Source organism: Athene noctua, chromosome 8, assembly GCF_965140245.1.
Source record: "Athene noctua chromosome 8, bAthNoc1.hap1.1, whole genome shotgun sequence".
Lineage (NCBI taxonomy): Eukaryota > Metazoa > Chordata > Aves > Strigiformes > Strigidae > Athene > Athene noctua.
This window is the reverse complement of record NC_134044.1, coordinates 17,854,455-17,881,662: the sequence shown is the minus strand read 5'-3', so window position 1 is coordinate 17,881,662 and position 27,208 is coordinate 17,854,455. Positions and strand designations below refer to the sequence as shown.

Below are 27,208 nucleotides of genomic sequence, written 5' to 3'. Positions count from 1 at the left end.
AAAAATGAGTCCCCTGGCCACAAAGCCGGCTGTACCACTGCTGCAGGACCCCAGGGCTCCCACAGGGAAATGCTTTAATGCCAGGGGCTGCCAGTGAATTTGCTTTTTTATGGGAGCTAATTTTCCCCATCGGAGATGACGATCCATGCTGCGGTCAGCATCAGCCTTCCTCCAGCATCAGGGCTGGACCAGGAGTTCGGAAGCGATTAAGTCCCATTACAGCTAATTTTGACACGTGGGGCTGCTGCGGATTTGAAAGCAGCTCTGTGCTGAGTATGATATAGGAGGGGTGTGTGCTTCCTTGCAAATCGAAACTCGCTATTCGCATAGTTGCTGCTCTACACCAACACAGGATCTGGCCTCCCAAAAGGCAGCAGTTGGGCGTATTAGCTGTTGCTGTTTGTATTGATGACTTTCGGAGCAGGTGCCACTGTTGGCAGCAGAGCGGAGGAAACGTGTCTCCAGCTTTTGTTATCTTGCGTGATCTTTTTATTAGATAACTTCAGCAGTGTGCTTTTGAGTTGAGCAGTTTAATTTTAATAAAGAAACCTGAGAAGCACAGAAGCAAACACAGAAAGCTATTAGGGCTGGATGGATCCTGCAGGCACCAGTGTCCCAGGATAGCAAGATCAGTCCGTGCCTCTGGGTGGCTGTCTTTAAGTTACCCATACATATAAGCTGAATTTTAAGTTGGGTTTGGACTCTGAATTGAGGTTTGCATGTAAGGGATCTGATTTTTTGATGTGTGAGGATGTGGAGGCCTCAGACAGCTCCCTCAGTGCTGTTGGTGGCCAGAACCGCTGACGATCAGGGCTCTGGCAGTGGAGGAGATAACATGAGATTTCTGAGTTTGGGGACTTTGACCAACAAATAACATATTGGCACAGCGCAGGAAAGACTTAAAAATACATATGTCAGAACAGGGCAGGCTTTTAAGTGTTTTTTATTTGAAAAGAAAAGGTCAGATTGAATGGGGTTGTTGTCTGGGGACCTGTATGTACACCTGCCAATCATACAGGAGGGACCCGTGTCAGTTCGTGCTGATGGCTGACTTGCTGGGAGCTTATCTGAGCTTAAAAACTGGTGACTGGAACAGTTTAAATGACAGTTTTCCTTGTGGTGGTCAGCCTGAGCCATCTGCTCCATGAAGGAACAGGAACGAGGGATCCCAATGTGAGATTGCTTTATCCCAGTTTAACTGGTGTTCATGCTTGGGCTTCTAGAAGTATAACCATACTGATTTAAAAACTAAAATAAAATTAAGCTCTGACTGTTGGTAACACTTTCAAGTGTAACGGACATTTAAAAGTGAATGCAGCTTTCAAGTAGCCAGAAAAGCAGATGACATTCAGCCAGGCTGTTATGTGAGAAGTGTAATTAGTGCTTGCTGAAATTATTTTCATGGGTAAGATTTTCTAAAAGAAAGGAAATGGGGAGTCTGGTTGCCTCAATTTCTAAGTGACCACTGTAAGGTTATGCTAGGGATGCCTGTTTTTCTGAAAGTCCTGATTGTACTTCTTTGAAACTTGGAATTCTTGCAGAGGTTTTAAACTGTCCACTTTTGAAAAATCTGAACTATATAAGAAAACTGAAACCTTATTTTCCTTTCAGCTTGGGATGGCTTTTTAAACTTCTAATCACTTTCTCAGCTTTTTAGGAGCTGTACCTTAAATTTAACTAGTTGGAAGGCAAAAATGAAGAAAAAAATCTTTTGTGAAGGGCATGCTCTTTTGATAAATTCTGGTTCTGGTAGTTTCAGAGACTCAGTGCTTTGTCTGTGGTACCTGATTCCTGCTGTTTGGGCATTTGCTTTAAATTCCTTTTAAATGGTAAATAACCTACTGAAATGGTGCATAAAAATAAGTGGTTTGTATTGTGCTAGGCATAAAAATGAAGATGCAGATGTGCACACGTAGATCTATACAGGCTCCAAAGTCTCGGCTGCTTGTAGTTGGTGATCTGGAGGCACAAGAGTCATACTTGAGTTATGCCAGATGGGAGCTTGACAGTGTAAAGCTGTGTTACCAAAGAGACTTTCCTGCTGTTATCTCTTGCAGGACTGTGATAGAAAACTGGGATTTCTTGTTGCAAGATGGAAATCAGCTGTGTGCAGGCCACTGAGCATCTGTTGCGGTGGCTCTGAACTAAGAGGACCTCAGTTTTGTAGTGCTAAAAGCCTGCCTGTTGTTACTATTGTTGTTGTAAAAGCACCTGGATATTCCCTGGAAAGGTTGTTGGGGTATGTATGAAACCCAGAGCTCCTTAGGGGACAGTCTTTGCATCTGTGTCTCTGGGGACTTCAGTGGGAGAAAGACTTGTGCTGGAATCGATGGCAGTGATTTGGGTATGTCTCTACTGTGCACTCATTTGTCTTTACCTGAGACAAAGCAGAAACGAGCGTGATTGCAAGGGGCAGACCCTTTTCTGGGACTTGTTGGCTCAAGATCTGTATCTCTTGCCTGCTTCCTCAGCAGCACTGGCATGGTTAAGGCATCGCTTTGCTAAGCCTCTATTCAGTCCTCTCTGGTGCGAGTCTCAGGGGTGCTCCTTGCTGAGGGATGTGTACAGGCAACTGAGAAGAGGGACTTTGGGGAGAGGAGCTCTGCTAATCTTCAGGTTTGGGGGCCTCAAGTCTCGAGAAATGCTCCCCAATGGGAAATGCTTGTTGAGATCATGTGTTGAAGAGATCTGATTTGGTGGTGGCATCATGGCTTGATGGCTTGCAATTGGGTCTGTCCTTTGTGTTTGTCTTCTGGGTATTTCTGTGCTCGAAGACCCAGACTGACTTTTGCAACTTCCTGGTAAAGAAATGGAGTCACAAATGTAGTTTGACAGACTGGCTCAGGTGGATATTTCTGTGACCGGTCAGACTGTCCCTGTCCTTCCCAACTGTGCATGTGTAACCAGGAGGGAGCATGTGCCTGGGCATCAGTGGGTTGCTGCCCCTCTGGAACCATGCTGGGCCCCAGTTGCTGCTGGGGAGGGTGTTTCCACAGCAGGCTTCAGCTGGGTGCCTCAAGGAAGGGTATGTGGGGTCCTGCTCACCTTGCTGCCGGAACCTCAGTCACAAGGTGATGGGAATGTCTGGTGTGGAAAGTAAAGACAGGAAGATGCGGTTCAACTAGTCAAGTCTGCTGAATCCTATAAATGATCTTGTCAACATTTCTTGAGCTAAACCCGGTGAAAGACAAGCCTGAGCCAAGATCTTCTAAACACAGATTCGGTCCCAAGAAATATTGTCTTACCTGGAACTCCCGGAGGTGCTGTTGTGAGTTGAATTGAAATGGTGTTGGAACCAGAGAGGAATGTTGTTGTCTTCTGCCTTTGCAGATAAGACTGAAGGGCATATTGCCAGGAGCCTGTGGGAAGGACCTAAATTGTATATAACTCTACATCATTTTAAAATGAAAAGTAAACATGCACAACCATAATATTTGCTTGTACTTGTCTCCTCCTTGATGGATGGAGAGAAATTGCTCTTTGGCTGAGTTCACCAGCAATAAAACCCTGTGGTTACTCATCTTCATCCCAAGCCTGCAGTGAGTGGGAGAGGCCATTGCGATTTCCAGTTCAATTTGTCCTCATCACCCCTGCAGGGAATGTTGAGGGTCCTGGGGACTTTTATACCTGCCCAGCACCATGGGGAAATCGGGGCTGGGTGCCACCACAGGGACCATGGAGCTTGGAAAATACCTCCTGGGTCAGGGTGGACCTTGGTGTGCTCTTGGAGTGTGGCTCAATGGAGATCAGCGACCACTGGGAGAGGTGAGAGCCCAGTTGCTCTCCTGGCTGCTGTACCATCAGACATGGTGTGAGGGACTAGAGGTGCTGGCAGGGCCAGGAAGCCATTTCACTGTGTGACAGGGAGGAGGGACCTGGACTGTGAGCCACCAGCACTCTCTTTGCACTTTGCTGCATGTTGATTGTAGGCTCGTGGGCTCACATGCATCCACGTGAGCAGCACAGGTACAACAAACACAAGCCTGAACTGAGCATTTCCATCATTGCAGCAGAAAATAGCAGTAACATTTTCTGCTGAATGGTGATGATGAGGCAAGCCTGCATTTGTCATGAGCAGAGATAGGGCTGTCAGAGTGGCCACGATGTGGCTGGGATGGGTTGCTGGCTGTAGGCTGGTGGGAGCAGGAAGGAGTGTGCGATTGAGATGCTGTTTATCTCCATGGGATGCACCCCACCATGTGTCCTGGCATGCCATGTGCAAGAGGGCGGTCATGTGGCCTGGCTGACCCCTCTGCTCTGCCTTCATCTTCTGCAGAGGAGAAAAATGACTCTTCAAGAAAGGGTCATGTCTGCTTTGCAGCTACAGGAAAGAGTGAGGCAGTCCCTGATGGGTACTGGGCAGAGCTCCTCAAAGAAAATGCTGCGCTGAGGTGGAGGGCTGGTGAACTGGGTGGTGGTGTAGTTGCTAGTGGTAGTGATAAAGCCCCAGAGCTTTGAACCAAATTAAATGATGCTTCCTAGCTCCCTCACTGTTCCTGAGGTCACAGAGATGAGTGATGGATTCACCCTGTTCTCTTATGCCTCATTTTGTGTCTCCTTTTACCTCCACTTTCTCAGGAGCATTAAGAGCAGTAAAGGAGCTGTGGCTTGGGGAGATTCAAGTTGTTGGCCAAGCTGTGGCAGCTGGTGCTGATCGTTGGCCCAGTTAGAGGTGGTGATGCTCAGTTTTGGGGGGTTCCAAAAGGAGTCCAGGAGTATGGAGGCTTCTGCCGAAGAAAGCTGGGGAGGAAAATGCTGCATTTCCCAGAAGTTGTGTGGGTTAAACTGTAAGTTTTGGAGACAAGCCGTCAGAAGGCCCATCCAGCATGCATCACACGAGTATCTCTCTCTTCACAGGGCTGGGAAAGAAACCCAAAGTCGTGACTCTGGTGGAGCCCCGCGTGTCTCCAAAAGCTCTCTGAGTTCGTCCCACCAGCAAGGCTGTACAGCGTGAGAACTGGTACGTAAACACGCTTCGCAGGCGAGAGGGGCAACTTCTCAGAAGGATCTGTGGCTTTTCTGACAATGGCACTCTTGTTCATGGTTTTCTGTAAAAAAATAAAGTCCTCTCCTAACAGAGTGTGGAGGCAAGGGTGGGGTCACTGGAAAATAAGACAAACTGGTGGTTCCCTGGTGGTGCTTGCACCCAGAGGCTTTGGTGGGGAAGGGCTCAGCAGGGAGAAGCTGTGAGTGTTCAGGAGTCATCCCAGACTACAGCACCGAGGCTTTAGACATGCTCTGTCAAGCAGTGTGTTGTGTGACAGGACATGTGGATAAGTGATGTGGGGGGTAATGACAAATGCATGCATGAGAAATGTACATACATACATATATATACACACACACAGGCTGTACAAATCTAGGCACATGGAAATAAAGATGCGCAGTGCATATATAGTATATACTATATGGTGGCATATGAGAGCTTGGGGGTGTATATATCAAATGTCTGTATATACTATATATGGTGATAAAAGAATGCATATGCATTCATGTTCTCCTTTTTTTTTTTCTTTTTCTGTCTCTTCTGTCTCTCTGTGGAGCTGTTGCAAAACTACCAGATTCAACCTCCTGGGGAGCCTTTCTGGCCAAGGTTTTACAAGCCAGCACCTGCTTTGCCTGCCTGACTTCTTTCTATATTTATTCCTCCGCACCCGGATTTTGCCTTTGCCTGCAAAGTGGAACTGTCACAAACATTTGTGCTAACTTCTGGCTGCACAGGACTTCAGCCTGCAAGCCCTAAGTCTGCTTTTATGCATGTTGGGGGAGGAGACGTAATGTGTGTGCAGTGCATGTGTGTGTATGAGCATCCCTGGTCCTTGCTGTGTGTGTTATTAGATGGTCTGTGTTCCTGTAATGCTGCAGCAGTCCTTGTGTTATGTATGCCATGCAAGTTGTGCTTTCTGCCCCTTCAAGACATTTTTATGAATCAAATATTCTCAGCTGCTTATGTAATATCATTTAAATTAAATTAGCCATGCCTGCCCAGTGGCTGATTGATAATGACCTGTAGCGTTGTGCAGGAGGCTTGAGTTCGATTTTATTCCCAGGCCCCCAGGCTTTTACTTACCAGAGTTAGGGCTGTGACAAGGAGTGGGTCTTGCGGTGCCATGTAGCAGGGAGTTGTGGTTAGACATGCATGTATCTGTCCCTCTGTTTCTCTGTGTCATTTGGGGTGGAAGGTGGTCTAAAACAGAGGTACTGAACCCCAGCTCATGTTTAGGTACCACTGTTTAGAGTGAGTATAGTAGCAAGAGAGGGGGTATAATGCCGTTTCAGCTGGGAAGCCAAGGGGAGATCGTAATCCCTGGGAACATGAGGCTGGGGGAATAGCTGCATGGTGGGTCTCATCAGCAAATGCTGCTTAGACGCGCACCCGTTCCCGGTCCAATGGGTACGACTTGTGCTTATTGAAAAGCAGTGCTGGGCTGCCTGCCAGGAGCCGGGAACCAGTTTGTCCTCATGTGCTCAGGCCCCTGAACTCCCAGCCTCTCTAATAGCTATATTTGTTTCTGGCATGAGAGTCCCTCTAAGGTCATGAAGCCCAGGTTTCAACTCCAGGAGCCATAAAACGTACCCTGCCTGACCCTGGTGCAAAGGCAGAGGCAGCACTAGCAGCCTGTGTTCCCCTGGGTTTCTTTTCCCTGTCCCCACCACGTGTGCCACTGCAGCCTGCATTCCTCTCTGGTTCGGTAAGCCCTTTGCCTCTGGAGCTGACACAGCTAGTATTTCCCCCGCTGGCAGGGCAGGCGAGGTAGTGGCATTTAACTGTTAAGGAGAACCTTGATCTGTTTGTGCTGCAGGAGCCCAGAGCAGTAAGGGCTGTTGCATGCCTGGGACGGGGCTCCTGCTCTTCCACCATGCCTTGGTTCCCTTTCTTGGCTTACCATATTCTCTATTTCATCCTCCTGTTTCTCCTTGAAAAAAGTAGTACCTTGGGAATTGTTTTCTGCAAGGTGCTGGAAAACTGAGTCATAGTTTGTAAAACCTGACCTTCTTACCCTGGTTTTGGAGCATCTTCTACCACAGTGCTCAGAACATCTCCATTTCTGGCCATGGAGAATGCTTCTGGTGGCCTGGCTGCTGGTTGAGGCGCATGGCTCTGGGGGAGGTTTCAGTGGATTTTTAGAAAACTAATTCATCAGCTGCCCATTGAGAGCTAATCCCAGCCCACATTGCATTGGCATTGTCCTGGTGCATCACTTAGTGCCACTTGGACTGTTGGCTCTTTAAAGCTGCCTTTATAACTACCAGCGTAATGGACATGTGCTGGTACTGCCTGGCAAGGTTTATTTTTTGCAGTGATAGATCACTAAGTTAAATGTGCTTCTTATTCTAAAAGGCAGAAAGCTTTGTTTTCCTCTGAAGAAAAGATTTTTGTTATTTTCTGTTACCTGTGATATCAGGTGCTAAACTCATGCTGCCATGGACCCCTGGCCTCTGGTTACTAGAGTTAATTGTACAGCCCCTGTCACTTCAGGATTTCAGCTCCCCCCGAAGCCTGTGCTTCAGTACCAGTGAAAGCCAAATGTACTATAATGTCACTTTTTTACAGTTTGTTTTGGCCATACATGGGCAGAGTCAGCTCTGGAATTCCTTCCCTATAAATTCAATAGCATCTTGTGGGTGGTGCTGGTCCGGTTGGATGCCTCAGCGGCCTGTTCCCCTTGAAAACCTGATTTGTCCTGATTTGCACATTCCTGAGAGGCTGCCTGCTCCTGGAGCCCGTGGCTGCAGCCTGAGGAGGCAGCTGTCCCATGCTGGCAGGCGTAGTCACCTCCCTGCTGGCCATGGGTTGGCTGTTGCAGCTGAGAAGCGGTGCCCGTGGGAGCGGTGGCATGGGTATATTGCTCCTGTGTGCAGACAGGCTCTGCAGGGACAGTTGTCCCCTCTGAGTATAACCGTTCTGCCCCCTAAATTTGCTGTATGGGTTTGGGCATTAACCCTCAAGCCCCTTTCTGGGGGAGGGGGAGGGTGGGGGGGGTGCTTGGTGCTTCCCTGTTCCTACCTGCCATGGGATGCTGCATTGTGTCCCCCCACAGGGACTGGGTGCTGCCATGCTGGGCTCCCTGTCCCTGCAGGGAGATCTTGCCTTGTCCAAGCAGCATGTTCCTTTCTGAAGAGCTGTGGGTTGGTTTTTTTTGGGTAAAGCATCATCAAATACATGCTTTTCGCAAAGCACTGTCTAGATGAGCTAGGGCAGGGGAGATTTCCAGCCCCAGGTGAGCAGTCAGTGTGGAACCTGGCAGCAGGACCTCTCTAGTGGGACTGATGGCTGAGCTGTGCCTTTTCTGGTGTCAAGCTGGCGTCACTATAAACGCAGCCTGAATTTGGCTATTTTTCTCCAAAGAGTACTCCAAAAATCAGTTCTACAAGGTTTTGTGCTGATGAGTCAAGGGACAAGAGGGAGGTTTGCTGTAGTGGGCAAGGGGTGATGGCTCCTGGAGCTGCCCCCATTGCATCTCCCTGTGCATCCCTGGGAGGGGACAGAGATGCAGTGTCACCCGTTGAGCCAGGAGCCTCCAAAGCACAGGTCAAGGCAGCGACATGTGTCCCTATGTCCAGGCTGCGTGTAGGTCAGCAACAGTGATGTGCTCAGCTCAGGCTCCAGAGGGGCAAGTCATCCCTGTGCCAAAGCCAGGGAGAGAAGGGTGATTTTTTTTTTGACATCCTTTGGAGTTTTGATCTCCATATTTGGAAATGTTTACCCATTGCTCTGATCTATTGCAAGGGAGGGGAGGTGACTCAGGGTCTGGTGGAAGCAAGATTTGAATTCCTGTAGTAAGGTTGGTTTCCCCCTCACCCCCCCACCCCCCCCACCCTTTCTTGTTTTGGAAGCTTGTTGTGGTCAGTTCTCAGTTCTCTCTTGCTGGACCTTGTTCCAAATTTGATCTGCTCGAGAGGGAAGCGTGTTAGCAAAGGAGTTTGCCTGGATGCTGGTAAGTGCATCACTACTGCTTTAGCAAGCAACTTCGGATTTTTTGATTTGTTTTGTTTAGTCAGATGGATTGCATCAAAGTGTATGTGTTGCTGGTGGAGGCAGGCATGTGGATCACCAGTCAACAGCAAGGGACCCAATGAAACCTTCTGTAGCAGGGAAAGTTGGCTTAGTGGATTGAACTCAAAGGCAAAATGTTTCTTCAGGCCTAGGTGTAAAGATAATTTAAGCCAGCTCCCATTAAATAGTGTTCTTTTTAGTTTCGCTGGTTAATGCAGCAAGGCAGCAGAGCACTGTAGAGTTAAATGAGTATATGTGCATGTGGTCAGCAAGTAAAATATAGCTTAAGTATTATTGCTGTCTCTTAAGCAAGAGTGTGTTAAAAAGGCTGCATAACATATGGATATATTTCTCTCAAATTTAATATTTAACTCTGTTTTGTTAGGAACCTGAAGAAGTTTAGCTGCAGTAACTGGTTGAAGGTTCAGTATCTGCTTTTTCCTGTTTTTCGTTATTTTTCCTTAGTGTGAATTTTTAATCTGTCTGATACTGCAGCTGGCTGATTCTCTTTTTTTTTTCTTCCTCCCCCCCCCCCCCCCCCCCCCCCTTTCCTTTCTCTTTCCTGAAAGGAAACTATGGTTCAACCAGACAGTCAGGGGTGCGTGGGGAACCTGGAAGATTCTGTGCTTCCTGTTTTATTCATGGCAGATAAAACCATGCTGGGGAATCTGAAATAGAGATCCACCATCCCACATTCCTGTTGTCATTTGGAGCATGTAACACGTATAGAGTGCTTTTAACGCTGCTCCGTGGGTTGTGTAGCAGCTAGTCCCGTGCCTTGGACAGAAAGCGCTGTGCTTTGGCCTTTTACTTAAGAAGAGGCATTGGTGAAAAACTCTTTATAGTTCCATCTTCTCAGCTAACTGGTATTTTTAGACTGATTCAAACCTGTTGTTACCATACTCTTCCTGTTTTAAATTTAAGACCTTTGTGAAAAGTTAAATCTCTCCTTGGTTTGCTTTTGCCCTTTTAAATAGGGATTAATACTCAGTGTGAGGTTTGGTTTTCCAGAGATGTGGATTTGCAGCAGGTCCTTGAGGTGCAAAACTGTCTTGATTGTTCTGGGCAAGGAAAGAGACTTGGCTTAGTTTGCATGAGGATGGGACCTGAGCTGAAAAGCACTTGGCTCCAAAAGGTGATAAAGGGACTCCTGGAGCCTGTTACTGCAGGACATGTTGGGAATTTGTAGGCTTCAGCTGCGTTTTAATCCTTGTTGTTTCAACAGACTACTTGGATTACTGCAGTTTTTGGGGTTGGGGCCCTGCTGGACTGGGCTTGGTACCGGTACAAAGGGAAGAACTGCTGTCCTAAAGAGTGAACAGCCTAATGGACAGTGTAGGTGATGGGTTGGAGAACAGGGCCCTGGGGAGATGTATGGAGCTGCTGCAGCACCTGAAGGCTCAGCCCAGTGACTTGCCAAGGAGCCACCCATTGTTCGTTGTGTGTGGTGGTGCCAAGCTGCGGAAGGCAGTGAGCTGGTGGTCTGTGTGGCTCCTCCTCGTGTGCTGCGCTTTGCCTTTGCGTGCGCATGTGTGACCCTGCACGATGGGTGATGCCTCCTCCCAGCCCAGTGCTTGCCTGGTCCGGGTCCTGCCCTGGGTCAGCCCCTGCTCCTGGTGGCACTTGGATGTGGCACGTGCAGGCTTTGCTAGCTGCCTGTGGCCAAGCTTCGTGTTTCAGAGACAGCACGGCAGGACTGTAAATGATGATATTCTGTTCCCCTCGCAGTTTCCCCCCTTTCCTGCTCACCAGGACAGTCTGCTTGTTGGAAGACAGGATGAGCAGTGCCTGGCTGCCATAACCCAGGGCTCCAGGCAGTGCTAGTCTGGCATGCCTGAGGAAGCATGTTGGGGCCTTTAATCTTCATGTGCTGATTCTTCTCTATGCAACAACTCATCGCTGTGAGGATGTGACTTGAGAGCTGGATGGACTGTGAAGGATGTGCTGCTGCCTATATCTCCCCAGATGGGTGCAGTGCAGGGCTGGGGGAGCTCTGGAGGATGCCCACAGCTGGGACCACAGGCTGCCAGGGCTCTCTGTCTGGTATTTCTCCAGGACGTGGGCACTGATGCTAACCAGCATCCACAATGGATTTTCTTCTGCTCTAGGAACACAGCCATTAAGGGCTGACCTGTAAATTAATACAGCTGTCTAAAGAATTTTCCTCCTGCAGCCTGGCACCTGGTAAAGAGAGGCCTCCCATGGCACTGGACCTTGAGCGTGCTCAGGGAGCCCCATGCCTGCCTTTCTTAAGCTTCTCTCAGTCACTTCTAATGATGTATTAAATGTATAGGATTTGCTTTAGCTCCCGTGTAAGGAGGATTGGTTCACAGCCCATCCTTCATCCCAACTATTGCACTGATCAATCCAGGGCTGGCACCGCAGAGGACATGGTGAAGTGGTGACGCTGTCCTGTGTGACTCGGGTGCTGTGAGGGGATTTAGGGTGCGCTAAGGGTTGGGGATGTGTGCCCCACAGCAGGTAAGAGAAGCTGCTCCAGCGAGCATGGGGCTAGTACATGTGGGCATGGAAGGGATGAGGATATGACAAGGTTACGGACCTGGATGGCTCTACATAGCTGATACTTTGCATTTAGGTAGACAAAGGTTTTAGAGCCTCTAAACACTAAATTGTGCCCACAGAATTTGGAAAGCTGTATTATCCTGATGTTCGGGTGTAGAAACTGAGGCACCGTGCGACAAACTTGGGAAAAGTGCAAAACTCTGGATTCCATGTGACGGTTCATTCTCAGCTCCTGCAGACAGGCAGGCGCTTCACAGCTTTGTGTCAAGTGGTACTGTTAAACTCATCTCTCTTACTAATAAAGTCATACTTTTCTGAGCACAAAATATTTCTGTATTGGTTGCTTAAAGGTAAACCAAATCATACTGAGTATTTCATGAAGTTGGTATATGTTGCTAGTGTGTTACTTCAGGAATTTCCAGATGGCAGCTTACCTAATCGTACTGCTGCTCCTTCCTAGGATCTAGGCAGAGTGCAGGCTTTTAAGAAATGTCTGTTATTAGCTTTATAATACACATTCCTGTGTAACAGCTGTTGCAAGCAGCAGGAGGTCTCACTCACAGCCTAATTCTTCAGTCAACTTTGGGGAAGCGGGAATTTGCTCCTGTGAACTAGGTATTTGCATTTGGGATGAGATCTCCCAAATGAGAAACACTTGTTTGCCTCCAGTGAGTGTGTTGGTTTAAGAACTAGTGTGCCTGGAAGGAGGAAACAAGTTACTCCTGTTGCTTTACCACCATCTTCTAATAGTTAACTATGTGTAAGGCTCCCTAGTTGCTTATTGCTTGACGTGGCGGGGGGGTGACTACATTTTAAAGAAACAGCAGGTTTTGAAAGTCTGGCTGCCTGTGGTGAGGAGGAAAGGAGTCCTTGTGCCGGGCTGTCTCACACCCCTATGGTGAAAGTATCACAGGGATGAGTTCCAGTGAAGCTGCCCATTTCTGGCAGCCACCTCCCTCCTACATCCTTGTTTTTCAGGTAAATCTCTCTTTGACTCTGTTAGCTGTTTCCCCCTTCCTCCCTGAAAAGTCATTATCATCACTTGAAATTAAGGAAAAGACAGGAGGAGGGAATAAACGGATGTTAAGAAATAGAAAACAATCAATTAAATAGTACATAGCATGTAATTTTCCTTGGAAACTTACCATGAAATTGAGGAGCACTTTTACAGCCAGTAATTTAAATTGCATTTGAACACTGCTAATGGGTTGTTTGCATGGGAATTTCGGTCATTTCACAGCAGGTCATTGTCTTTAGTACCCCTTCATTCAGTTAAAAAAAAAAAAAAAATTAAAAAAAATCTCATAATGAGGAAGATGCTGCAGACAACTAGTCCAACTGTTGCTAGTAGAAGGTGGTACCATGAAAGTTTTGCAAGGCCCTGTTACATTCAGAGCCATTTATGCCCTTAGCATCAGCTCTTCAAGTGTTAAATTCATGGGAATTTGGCACTTTTTATCTAGTAAGATGTGTTATGGCTGAAAGGTAGGAAAATAACGTTATCCTCATCACACTCACAACAATGATGGAGGTGAGGAGGCTGAAGAGGCTCCTCCAGGCTCACAGGATTGGGGTTTGCAGCCGTGGGACGGACCTGGGAGTGAAGCCAGTGGCTCGGTCTTTATCACCTTTATCAATCATAACAGTGCTTTGGGATCTGATCCTGGCTCACTCCAGCTGAAGAGGAACAACAGAGAGGTGCTGATCAGCTGTAGCTGCAGGGTATTTTTACTTAACTTAATAGTCTTGTTTTTCCAGTGTTTAATGTTCTTCACCACCACTCTTTTACTTATAAAATGCCAACGATTTTCAGCAAAAGCTAATATCAGCCTAATGGTGTGCTATTTTGTTGCTGATGGTGCTGGTAACAGACTCTATAGGAAGGCAAATGCAAGTTACTTGTAGCCTGTTGCTGAATGAACATCCCATTTTCAGAGCAGGGTTTTTGCAAATCCGTGGGCATGCTTAGCATATGGAAGGGGGTTCCAGTATCAAAACAAATCTGGCCTCCTGTTTCTGGATGTGTAGGTTGTTTCTTAGAAGATGGAACCTTTAAAATCTGTCCCTGCAAACATGGTTGTTAAATCCTGCTATTTCTAGAGATGAGAGGCAGCTGTCTGCACCGAGATAAGCTATAAAAAGGCAATATTTTCCAAAAATGATTTTTTTAGCTATACCTGCTAGACAGCTTGGCCAGCAGGAGTTCACCAGGAGCGTAGCCGCTGCTGCCCTTTTATGTGCAGGGTGCTGAGCAATGCAAAAACTTCTGGGCAAGTCTCCAGGGGCAGCGTTAAGCACCAGCCCTTCAATCTTTCTGTCTCGTGAAACGCTGCTGCACAGATAAGTGCATTCAGCACGAAGAAAGGGGTGCTTGTTTTACCCAGTCTCCTGTTTTTTAGGTGATTGCTTTGTCCTTAACTTTTGTTCTGAATTTTCATTGTGTCTGTCTTGTTGCTGACTCAGTGACCATCGCTAATCACAGCATGGTTTGAATGCCCCCCCCCCATTATTTACTTGAAAGCATTCCGGTTTGCTGTGTAGTCTGAGAATAGCTGGTGAGTTCAGATTAAACCAGTAACAAACCTTGTAATTTTTCCTAAGGGTCTGGATGGGGTTTCTCGTAGAATAATGGTGGTATTGCTTATACTTCCTGATGCACATGCTACCCGCAGTAGTTGTTATCCGCTAATTCTCCGCCAAGAGGTATGAGTGTAAGAAAGTTACATCAGATAATCTCGTAGAGGCTGTTAAGACTATAGGGACAGAGAAGGACATGGCTTTCGAGCATGCTCCCAGTGAGGAATTTCTGAAAGATGGGAGGGCACAGAAGATGGATGTTTCCATGTGACCGAGGCAGTGTCCTCATGTAGGCGAGGGTCTGGTGTGTAGGGGGAGGCAGGGGGTGGAGTCCACATGGCGGAGTGCAGGGGGCCAGAGAGCAGCAACTTGGGGTGTTAGGAAACCCTAGACAACTCAGATTCTAATGAGACAAGGAACCAGCTGATAGTCGTCTCTGTGAACTGTCTAGCAAGTACTCTTGCCCTCTTCTTTTAATTTTTTTTGGTTGAATGAGCATGTTATCACACTGATTCCCAAGAAGTGCTACTCCTGCTATGCAAATCCCCCGTCACACGTGTGTTGTTGCCAAACAGCCTGCTGGTTTGATGCATTGGCTCAGCCCTGACACGGATGGGGGGTTTTGCCTTTGCTGCTTTTTTTCTTTGTTTTGTTTTTTCCTTGGAATATGGACTGCCTCTTAGTCACCTCTTGATGTCCTGTGTGTTGTGGGTAATCTTTTGTTCATAACTTTTTTCCTTACCCCAGCTTTCCATTTCAGCAGTTCACTTACCTCTTTTCCAGCCTCCTTCCAAAGGGATACACACACACAGCTGGTGGAACTTGATGCAGATTTGATAGACGCTCCCCCAGCAAATAGTTGTGTGTGTCTGCTCATCCAGAAAACCACTGAAAACTGAATAGAAATGAGACACATGGGGTTTGAAATAATCCCAATGAGTTATTTCTGTCCGTGTTCTCCCTTTGCGGTGCGTCCGCAAGCTCACCTACACCTCGGGGTTTGAGTTTATGGGTAAGCAGGGCTGGTAAAGGCCCTTTGTTTCCCTACCTCCCTTTCTCAACTATTTTTTGAAGAATGCTGATAAACTTATGTGATAACCTTGTAACTGAGAGATAAGGAAGAAAAAGTCTTATGGGTAGATTAGTTTGCAGCAGAGGGAAGGCAAACACCAGGGTCCTCAGTGGAGGGAGCCCACCCTGAGCTACTCTGAAGTGCTGAGACGGCTTATTTGTAATTTACCTGCTTCATAAATGAATACTGCACTTTATAAGTGGGGAAGACAACAATCCTTGTCCTAGAGAGTCTGCAATCTAAGGCAGACAAATATGCACTTGAGGGCTGGGGAAGGGACAGCATGGGTGATTGCTGGAGATCAAAATCTAGATAAAGCAGATTCCTAGAAGAAAAAGACTTCTGAGATGGGAGTTGTGGGTGATGAGAAGCGTGTTTAAGGTGCCAGAGGAGTGGATAGACAGAGGAAGGCAAATGGGTATGGAAGGAGGTGAGAAGACATGAAAGGAAAGAAGGTTGAAGGAGGGGGGGTAGAAAGCGAGAAAAGAAGTAGGAGGAAAAAGAGCAGCGAGTAAGCTGTGGGAGGGGATACTGTGGGATGCTGTAGATGAGAGTCGAGATGACCTTAGCGTCTCTTTGTCATGTGTTAAAAGCTATGCTGTAGCTCAGCTACTGCGATTAGTCATCTCCCACTATATGAAGTACCAGTTTCTTTTCTGAATGGAGAGTACTGGTCCTGGCTGAATTCCAGTGCTGCAAGATCTATTTGCCAGGCTCAAGTGCCCCATGAGTCTGGTGGGGTGCTGGCTGGTTACATGCCATGTAATCCTGTGTGTGCATCATTGCCAAACCTTAAAAGCAAGTGCATAAGTAACTTGTCACCTTCTGCTTAATGCCAACAGAGTTAGTCCTCTAGAGTCTTAGCCAGTAAATCAGAATTTGTGTGTGTGTGTATATATATATTTAATATCAATGTATATGGTATGGGTAGGTTTTGAAGTGCAGCAGGATGCACTTCAGTGACATCTGATAGGATATGGGTGGGATCAGTGGTTTATGTTGTGGTATGTTGTGTTATGTTATGGAACTGAGCTGGGAAAACTCGCTGGTCATCTGGTTCCTGCATGTGCTGCTTTCAGTTCCCTATAAAGACCTTGGGACCTCCACAACTTACTTAAGGGTCTTGTTTCATCCTCAAGGACTGAGGGAGTTGAGGAAGAATTTACTGTCACCAGCCTTATTTCCCTTTCTCTGATTTCTTCTCTGTTTTTGGAAATGGTTATCCTTGATGTTTGGCAGTTATATCCTGGCAAGTGCCTGTAAACTAGAAAGTTCACAGAGTTCTCTTGGAGCATCAGTAGTAGCTTCACCTAAACCCTCTCTGTCCCCAATTTGATTCCTTTTCAGTTTGCTTATTGTTTTTGGGGGCTCATGTCTGATTCCCATCTGTTTTCTGGGTCTCCTTTCACTGCTGATACCTTCCAGATCTCCCTTTTGGTTCCTCATTTCCTCTCCGAAGTAGTCTTTTCCTAATCACCCGTTAGTTAGATGCAACTTCTTTATAGCCACTAAAAGGTGGGGGAACATGAAGGTCATCTCTTCTGGAGCTCAGTCCATCTACTGTCATGGCATGCTGTTCCAGCAGGAGAAAAACCTGAGTTTAGAACATCTGAAATTGCCGATTATCTCGGCTCATTTCTTGCAGTCCGTAATTTGGGGGTGGGGAAGCGAGGGGAAGAGGAGGCGAGTCACTCTAAAAATGACTCATTCCACAATAGATCGATACAAAATGTTCCATTACATTTTCATTGCCAAAAATGACTCCCGTCTCCCACCCCCCTTCTGTGAGATGCTGCAGAGGCTGCTTTGCTAGGCCTGGTGGTGGTATCTCTTGGGTGCATGTAGGTCAGTGGCATAGCCAGCCCAGCAAAAGGATGTCTGTGTTTTGGTTCAGACGTTATTTTCTGGGTGGGCTGAGGTTGAGCATTGTGGAGATGACCTGCTTTCAGAGGGGAAGAGATTCTCAGATGCTCTCAGGGGGTTTCACATTGCTTGAGGCATGGAGCAGACCTGTTTGACAAGAGGAGTCACTTCCAGCCTTCCTCTTTGGGAGGGAGGCCAATGGATGTGCAAGGCGTAAGGCAATATAAAGGGACATAATAGAGAGTATTGTGGGATATCTGCCAGCAGTCCCTTTGGTCTGGTGCCATTGATCCTTCCCTTAGGCTGGTGAGACTGTTCAGTGGTGCATCCTTACTGAAGTTTCTTGCTCTTTGCAGTGATGGGGTGGAGATGGAGATACTGGCTTTCTCTTGGCTGCAGATGTTTACACAGTCCTTGCGTTTTGAAATATGTTTATGGCAGTGATGTTGCTCTCTGTTTACTGACCAGTAAGGGAGGGAGGCAAAGGGATTTACCCAAAGTTACATAGATCTGCATAGGCGTATATAAGCATTTGTATGTATACGTGTGTATGTACCTATATGGCAAAGCCAAGAATTAATCCAAGTTTCTGACTTCTCTTTAGAAGACTCCTTCCTGAGATCTCCAAGGTCACCTTTATAGCCAGGCTTACTGTAGCAGCTGGCCGTAATTGTACTGGCGCATAGGAGGGTGCTCTCCTCAGGGGCTCTTTCCATAAGGTGGTACCCATCCACTGCTCTGGCCTGGCATGGCAAGTGCCTTGTGCCTGTGAACAGGACAGGAAATATCAATGGGCTGACCTCAATGCCCTCTTCAAAAGGCTGCAAAGTATTTGCAATTATGGCACATCTTCCACCCACTGCAATCGAGGCCTTGATCTGCTGGTAAACTTGCAACGTTGCTTTGATAAACAAACTCCACTGCTAACAGGTAGGGTTTTGCTTGAAGAAATTCAACCTGCAGGGGAGGTGGCTGGGTTCATGAGCGTGCATTCCTGGTAATGTTATCTGTTAGTACAAATGGCACCAACGACATCTTCCGCTTCATCCTGCACTGGGAGAAGGTCTTGCAAGGAGTCGGGTGGTGTGGGGTTCTGCATTATGATGGCAGGGGCAGGATCCAGAATGCTTGGCAGTCTCTGGTGAACTGTCTAGGTAGCTGCTTCTCTACTTCAAAGCTGCTGTTGTAGAAACTGAATCTTATGGGATCCAGGGTGTGCACAAATGTGTTTACAGAGCAAATAAAGGTGGGAGAGAAAAAAGGAAAAGCCTCAAAGTGGCTTTGGGTGTTAAAGTGGTAAAACTGAGAAATTCCTGAGTGTATGCAATTAATGTCTGTTTAAACAGAAACTTCTTCAATAGCTGAAATACCAGCTCCTATGGAAGAGCTTTCTTGATGGGTCTTTTTCATCTCTAAGCCTCTGCCCTGCTGGGGTGTGCAAGGGGATGTCTCTGACGGTGCTGGGCTTGGCATTTTCTATTAGGCTTCTTAGGTAGGTGTTTGCAAAGGGCGATGCCTGCCTTTGTGCCTGGCTTGCTTCCACTTCTCTGTGTAGGGGCAAAAGTGGTAAATTCATACAAAAACTCGCCCATTTGGGTCACAAGGGTCCTGATGTTTGTTCTGGTGGAGTGTCATTTGGCATTACTGTGTATATGGGTATATATGTTTAAGTATGTATGTTTAAGTATATACAGCAGTTGAGAGGGGCAAGTATTTCTCAGGGCTTCAGACAAGTTATCAGTATGTTATTATTTACTCAAATCCTGGAGGAATAAGGTGCAGAATGGCCTAAAGGGCTTTTCTTCCATTTAAGCTGTATGCACTGTGTCTGCAAGCAGGCTGCTGTCTCTGAGCGCCTATTCTGGTGAAAGCCCATGAAGCTGTCAGGGTAAAACCACGGGAACAGGGTATGTGGCGGAGGCAGAACAGGCAGTGACAGAATCTTTGCGGGCATGACCTGCCCACTAAAACTTCACAGGGTCTTACTGGTGGTATGGATATCATACCAGCAGCCTGCTGTGAACATGATGCTGTTTGGATATAGTTAATTTTATTTTAAAATAAAAAAAACTAAAACAAGCACAAGGATGTTTCAGAGCACCATGCTGAGCGGTGACAGTGGGATACCTTCTCAGAACAGCCTTGCTGAGCTTAAAAGAGCACAGTGAGCACCGCAGTCACCCTCCTGGTTAGCTACAGCAGTGACCTGGCGCTTTCTGCTTGTGCTGGAACATGCAAAAGTACACTTTTCCCCTTCTTCCTTTTGTCTTTTCCTTTTAGAAACATCACTTAAGTGCCTCTGGTGCTTCTGCAGCATTGCTTCACCCTATACCGTTGTCCACATGCTTGTTGGAGTCTCCTTCGTTATTTTGATAGCACTTTCACAAGTAGATTAGCTGTAAGGAATGGTCTGCAGAACCTGTTGCAGCAGGGCAACACTTTACCTGACCTCGGTGATGCATGGGGCCAGATCCATAGCAGGTGTCAATGGCAAAGTGTGGTACCTCACAGCCTGCTCTGTCAAGGCTGTTCTCTGGATATAAAGGAGCCCTGTTGAACTTCTTGAAGTTTATAAGGCTTTGAAAGCTTGACATGGACACGATGTTCCTCTCTGAGATGTAGCTGCTGGATCTCTCTGCAGTTCTTTTGTTGCTTCTGAGTGCTGGAATTAATGAGGAGCAAACTTCGAAATGTTTGAATAAGCTGCACTCTCCCTATATTATTGCTTTTTCCCTAGAGAAACAGGAGGAGATGTTCAGCCCTTCCTCCCAAATTTCCTTCCTCCTTACAACCTTGGGACTATTCCGTTATTGTGGATTGCTTGTGTCATGCACAAGTGTGTTGCATTTGTCCCCTGAGAATGCATCAGTCGCTGCTGATTTGTCTCCAAATCATTGATTGTCCTTGCAGTTTGCATAATACCCGCATTAAGCAGGTGGAGCTGATACAGTCACTTCCAATGCAGCTGACGGCAACTGGGTCAGATTCTTTCTCACTGTTTCCTGCTACAGGAGAAAATAAAGCACTTGGGAAGGCAAAATATATGAGTTTTCCCCTTTTCCTCCCTTCCCCACCCCCCAAATCATGGTTTCCTCAACAACAAAAAAGAAGCGTCAGCCAATCTGTTTCACGGAAGAGGCTGAATTTCTTAGAGTCAACATTTCCACATCTTGACAAAGTTTAAAAAAGTATTTAAAAAAAAAAAAAAGGTTAGAGAGGCTGCATGTGGTCTGGCAGGCAGCCAGGCAAGGAGTGCTCTTTGGGGTTATTATTAGGCAGATAACTGTATCAAGAGCTTAAACATCAACCTGGTTCTGAAGGCTGCGGCACTCTGAAATGCTGATGCACGTTTGATGCTCGTGAGAAAATGTATTGTGCTATCTGAAGCCACTTTTTAATATTATTTTTTCTTTTACTCTGCAAAAACTTGGGTGCCAGCAGAGTTCCTGGGAAGGGATTACGGGTGCTCCATGGGGAGCTATTTCTAGTTTTGAGCTTGCAAATCCTTTTCTATTCCTGACTCGAATAGGAACCATACCTAGAGTTTGCACATGTCAGATAGAGGCATCCCTGAGTGAATTAGACTCCTTGAAAATCTTGCCCCTTCTCAGGACTTATCTCAGCAAGAAGGGAAGGAGTTTGGGGCGCATGGGTTCTGGTTTGGGATGTGTGTGTACAGAGGAGTGCTTAGGGGTGTAGGGAAACCCTGTCACTGGCTCTGCAGTGCCCTGTAGCAGAGGGAACACATGGGAAAGCGGAGAGACAGACTCTTCATGATCCTTGAGAATTGAGATGCAGCACTTAACATACTTGAGGAGCACGAGCCAATGGAGAGATGCACGGGGCAGGGTGACATGGGCAGAGCTGCTGGCTGGGAAGTTTCTTCTCAAGTGCTTCAAGACCAGCAGAAGAATGTCTGTTTGTAATGCTGCTGGATACCATGTATCTGTCTGTGTTCCCATCTATAGATGGTATGTGCAAAGCTATATATAAACTCTATCGTGGCTGGTATTTTGGCTGATACACTCACAGTTTTGTGCCACATTGAGAGATTTAAAAATATCTCCCTGTTCCAGGAACATCTATACCATGGCAGATGTCATCCGGCTTGGGGAGTGGCTTCTGAAAAGGGAGCGCAACGTTATTACTATGAGCCTTAGTAGTCTATTAGATTATTTATTGCTTCACTGCCACCATAAGACATGTGAGGTGCGTTATTTCTGCCTGTCGGAGTTTTTTCACACATGCAGGCAGGCAGCATCTGTCACTCCTCCTTGCAAGTCACTAGCTTTCATTCTCAATGAATTTTCTTTCCAGCTGGAAGGCAGGCAAAATAAAGGCTTCAGGACTATACTGAGCTGATTAGCAAGGAGTTCATTAACAATTATTTACCTTGGAGTCGTGCCTCTGAGGACTGTCTTGAATTTGGGTCCTTCTTGGCTAAGACACAGTCATATCATGCTTGCTGTTGTTTTATTTCAAGGCAAATCTCTCAACCTGTTGTGTCAGGCCCTGTGGAAACCTGGTATGAGTCAGACTCGTCTCAGTTGCACGAGACAAAGAGTAGGATAGGAAACACATGAGAAATGACTTGCTCAGGACTTTCTTTTGGGAGTAGCTCCGAGGTTCTTTGGGCCTCAGTTCATCAGCCAAGGACCTAGCAGTGCTGCCTCATCCCCACGACCTGTCAGAGTGTGGGCAAGTCCCATTTTGTGTGTCCTCGTAGAGCTGTGGGGTTTCTGTGGTGGTTGTGAAGCACTGACTGTGCCAGCCATGTTATGATGGAAGTGCTCAGAGGCTGAATGCTGGCATTATCAGCAAGCTCTGCTTGTACATGTAGGGGTAATTCTCCATTGCTTATGCTTTGGACGAAGTTTGGGTGGAGTTTTTCAGACTGGAAGGACTGGAGAATGTGTTGGGGTTTGTACCTCCACTGCAGAGAGTTCCTGGATCCGTAAAGAAAGTAAGGTAGTGAAAAATGAAAAGACAAGAGATGTGAGAAGTCACACCTGAACCTTGACCTAGGTCTCTTGTTTCTGGTTACTGAGTAAAGTATCTGTTCAAATCCTCCTCTGCATGCTGGTGGGGGATCCTTGTCCTGTAACTGAAAGCAGGGGAGCCGAAACTTCTGTGTTTGTAGGTGAGGTTGAGGGTTTTGAATGTGGGTTCATCTTCCACATTCACTGGTGGGGGGAAAAAATGACCAGTGGAGCAGCAAAGGTGTGGAAAGTGGGATTAGAAGCAGTCAGCTCTTCTTATGATGACTGAGCAGGTAGGAAGAGTCCTTGTGGGGCTTGTTACTTGTCTGAGCTCACCAGGTGTGCCATCCTCCTTGCCCAGTTTGCTCATGTTGTCAACACTGGCCAGGCATCCTTGTCTGCCAGCTCTTTGCAGAATTGCAGCATTATTGGGGGAAAGTTCGCTGTAGAGGCTGGAGATAGCCTGTAGCTCCATGGAACTGGCCTAGAGAGTCACCATTGCCACAGTATTGGTGATTGGGGAGGTGTAGAATGACCAGAGGGTTTCTGCTACCTGTTCAAGGGCAGCCGAAAAGCAGAAGAGTATTGTGGGTTTAATGCTCACTGGAGACACAAGGGACTGTTGGGACTGCATCAAGGTAGAACATCAACTTTTTCTATCGCTTTGTTCAGTCCATCATTAATGTCAGAAGCAGAGGGATGTTTGTAAGGTTTTTCTGTAGATCTGCTGTTCCTTGCATCCATCCCACAATTCTGGCCCACACCCATTCACTCTTGCCAGGTCAATGTACGCAAGTGATAATTCAAATGAGGTTAAGCCTGGTACCTCCCTCTGACCTGGAGATGGACCTTTCCTGACAGGAGAGGAGTGGGAGGGACATGTCTTGGGGCTGTCTTCTCTCTGCTGTAGCTGGGGATTTGGTTTCCAGCAGTGACACTGAGCTGGTTCAGACCATGTCTGTCCAGCCCAGGGTCCACCTCTGCCTGTGGCCAGCAGCGGATGCCGAGAGAAGGCTATCAGCTTTCCGTTCACTAGCGGAGAGGCATGGCTGAAGTGAGCCCTGACCTTGCTCAATGCCCTTCCCTCTCTGACCTTACAAAAGCCCTGAGCATCCACGCCACGGCCCTGTCAGCAGATGAAAACCAAAATACATCGAAAGCTTCGGCAGTGTGGGCGTGCATTGGGAGAACAGAGACGAGGGGGGGTGGAAAAATAGCTCTGGTGTCGCCTCACCGGGTGCCAGGAAGTGGCCCAAATTCGGGGTGAAAGACGAGCAGGGTCCGGCCGCCGCGGGGTTGGAGGAGCCGGCAGCCCCGGCGTGGCGGCACATTCTGTACATTCTGCAGCCCCACAAGCACGTGGGGCCACCCGGCAGCCTTGGGTTGTGCTGCCAGGCATGCAGCTTAGCTGGTATTTCGTTATCCTGATACCCACTAAGTCTCTCTTTCTGCCTTTTTTTTTTTTTTTTCCTCCCCGCTCTACTTTTAACTGAGGTGCACTTGTTTATCTATTGAGCTCTACAGCCTATAAACAGGATGTCTCTGTGTTTCCTCTCAGCCCAGTAACACTAAACCGCTTTCAAGAGCAGATAACACTTTAGTAACTCTCCTCCTGGCTGAATGAACCTTGTGTTGGTCATAGCTAACTCCAGATGAGACAGCATGCGCCTGTATATATAGATATATATATGCGTATTTACGTAATATATGGAGGTGGTATGAGTTGGCCATGGTGAACAAATCCAAATTGCTGAAAAGGAAGTAAGTGCATGTTTTAGGCAGGGTGGCTATAACAAGACACCAATTTAAACCGGATTCTGAACTTACGTTTTGTAAAAACAAGCTATTGTATAAAACTGTAAGCCTGTGAAACCTTTTGGAGGAAAAAATTCTTCAGTTTATTTTGTTTAAATGTTGCTTCTTAAAGATTTTCCCACTATGCTTGAGACCTGGATACTGAGAGCCTGACAGTGAAACAGACCATGTGGAAGGGCATTGCGTTAACTCTTACTTGTAATGTTGACTGAAATTTTGAAGGGAACCCCCCCCCCAAAAAAACCTAACACTTGTATTTCAAGAAATTGTCTCCCTCAGAAAGACAGTGCTCAGCCTGTGTGAAAGCAGTGAGGATAAAGGTCAGTCTTCTGAAGTACTTTTTGATCTGAGACCTTGCAATCACAAATAATAGTAACAAACAAAATGGAGATTTAATTTGAGATGTTCAGTGTCTTCGCTTTGATGTTCAAGGTGTTCGGTGATTTCTACTGATTGTAATCTTGTTGTAAATTCTGCCCTATATCAACTCTTTTATAGCCCCTGCTCCCTTAAATCTGTAATTTCCTTTAATATCTAATCTTCCAGTTAAAATAAACTGGTTCTGAGCCTTGTGGCTGTGTAGGAAAGCTTTTGGAAGAGGGTTCTCTACACAGAATGCTAATAGGTGGGAAGACTTTAAATACACTAAATTTTGTGGTGTTAGGTTTTAAGCCAGTCTTACAAACTTCGAGGCTGGACTGATGATTTCTGAATGCTTGAGGTTGGAAAACAGGTCTCTAGAAAATAAGATTTTTCTTGGGTCGGTGTGTCCTTAGTTCAAGGGAATTGTCAGTGAGAACTTACGGTTTTGTAAAGGTTTTTAAGCTTCTACCCACCACTTTAACTGGGTTGTCAGATCAACACAACGTCTCGTTTATGGAGACGTACTCTGGATCTGTTACTGAGCTGTAGTTCAGAATAGCTATTGAGGAACAAGTTGTTCTGCCACAGCTCTTCTGTGAGCACTTCATATGCATGCTGCTTCATTCCAAAATGAACATGCCTTTTTTGACTTAGTTCAGGCTATTTTGGAAGGTGGAGTAAGCTAAAACACAGAGGAAAAAAGCTCTGTTCTTCCCAAAATAAGGTGATTTGCATTGGGCATCTTTTCTGAGAGTTTTCTGTATTTTGAGGTCATTACCTACCTGGGCGGGCAGACCCCAAGCCTGAAATTTTTGCAATTCGTTTTATGGTAACTGGGAGTCCTTAGGAGATCAGCTGTTTTCTATAAAAAGCTGGATGATGCTGATTTTAATAGAGGGGTCAATGTCCTTGCCTTTCATGCCCTGGCTTGGCGCATTGTCTTTTTGTATGAGCAGGCTGGGTGAGTGACGGGGGATACTTGCACCTGGTTGCATAAGGGGTTGACACAAATTAATTGGGTGATGAAGCTGATGTTCCACCTGCCATACAGATACCATTTAAATAAAGATGTCCCCCTGATCCCGAAAGCATTTGCCCATCACAAGGGCTGGCAGCGCTGGGCGGTGTTTAAGCTGTTCCACTTAGCTCATGGAAAACAGGAGTAGATTTCAGCGTTGCTTTTCTGGGTGGGCCGTGTGACATTGCGAGCGGTCATGAGTCTCTTGGCTGCTGAGAAGCCCTTGTGGAGCTGGTGGCCGGGGGAGCAGGCAGTGCTGGAGGGGTGGTTGATGCTCTGCAGCAGTCTGGGCTTGTGAAATGGCCCATCCCTGCGGACTGCCAGGGCAGCAGAGGTTTCTGAGATTGGGGTTTGCTTTCCCATGGTGCTGTGTAAACCCTCCCGCCTCCCATTTAGTGTGGTATTATCCAACTGCTGTTGCTTCTCTGGTAATATGCTTGCATCCCTCAGACTCACATTTCCCAGGAGAAAGTGGAGCTGAATGATGCGAGGTCCGTAACTGGGCTAATTGCCCCCTCACGTGTTGGCACTGGGATCAGTTGGATCAGTGGCAAAGTTTCCTAGTTTCCTCTTCCCTCTACCACACCTGGGTGCTGTGGCAGGGCTTGTTGCTTGTCTTGCACAAGTGGTGTGGCACCTCCAGTGTGCTCCCCCCCCCCCCCCCCCCCCCCCGTTTTTTTTTTTTCCTTTTGAAAAAGGGCAGAGTAGGACTGAAGGGGAAAGGTAAAGCTGAATTTTAATGGTGCCCAATGTCAGTAGTCAGACTTCTTGCTTGTCCACACCTCCTGTTCCTGCAAGCCCAGTGACTACGGTAGGGTGCACTGATAGAGAGACAGTGGCTTTACTTACTGGTGACAGGGGATTTTCTCTTACTTATTCTTTTTCCTTCTGAAAAAGCATTCTCTGTAACAGAAGTGACAGCAAATCCTTGCTTTTGGGTACCAGACCTGGATCAGGAAGGCAAGGTGCTGCTTAAACAGTAACAGAACTGTACAGGCTGGGTTTCTGCTTAGATTGACCATCAGGGATGGTGCCTAGTCCACACTTTCCCGCTGGAAGAAGGGCAGTGCTGAGGACCTGGGATGCTCTTGGCAGCTGATGGATGGACACGCCACTGGGTGAGAGCAGATTGCCACGGAGGTATATAAACAGTTGAGGTTTTACTTCTCACCTGAAAGCTTGAGTCCTCTTTCTGTAATTGGTGACCACAAGTCAGTAGTTTGTAGACTTTGGACAGATTATATGGGGACAATATTTTGTTTTGTTTTTGAGGGGAAGGGAAATGAAAGGTATGTTGGGGAAAGATTTAGAGGAAAAGAAATTTAGAGTGGAAGTTGGTGAGGCTCCTGGAGTACACTGGTGACTGCTGTGGTCTAATCCTGCCATGCTCTTTTCCTCTTCGAAATAAGTCTTGCATTTTATAGACTTGAGCTAAATGTAATTGCAAGGAACAGCTTTTAGGCTGGGAGTGTGGGAAAACCTACCTTTGTTTTCCCGAGGTTGCTCTGATAACCTCAGCTCCTTTGGGAATGGTGTATGGAGTACAGCAGGGGCTTGTAATCAGGGAGAGGCTTACCATCCAGTTTGTCAGGATCAGGAGGAGACTGGACTTGCTGGTGAGCACTCAAAATATTGATGTGTCCTGTAGAAGGGAAAGCAATGTCTCTTTAGAAAATTCTGGAACTGGTAGGACAGCATTTGAAGAGGGAAGAAAACAAAAAGCATTGCATCTGTGCATAAGAGATGGATGTTAGAACAACCGCTTCACTTCTCCCTGCCAGAAGTCACTTGGGACTATTCTCCTCACGTTCAAGCAGCTGCTTGCTGTCCTGGCCATCTCTTGAAGTGGTCTCCATGATTAAAGCTGCTCTGTGCTCCATGCATCAAGGCCAAGAACTGTGTGTTTCCCTATCTCGTATCGCGTAGAGAAGCTATCCTTCCCCATTGCTCACCTTGGCAAACATGAGGTGCTCTCACCTAACAGGAGTAACCGGTGTGTG

At 46.9% G+C, this 27,208-nt stretch overlaps 1 protein-coding gene across 4 annotated transcripts in view; it reads left to right on the top strand.

Moving 5' to 3' along the window:
- The window catches only part of LPP (LIM domain containing preferred translocation partner in lipoma), a 331,834-nt gene that overhangs the window by 19,711 nt on the left and 284,915 nt on the right, over positions 1–27,208 (top strand). For 3 of the 4 annotated variants that reach the window (XM_074912516.1, XM_074912519.1, XM_074912517.1), the window contains exon 2: positions 4,858–4,960. The gene's annotated coding sequence lies outside the window, so the exon portion shown is untranslated. Of the gene's footprint in view, positions 1–4,857; positions 4,961–5,543; positions 5,594–10,726; positions 11,937–27,208 lie in introns of those variants that run through there. The other variant, XR_012634082.1, reaches the window with a different exon arrangement.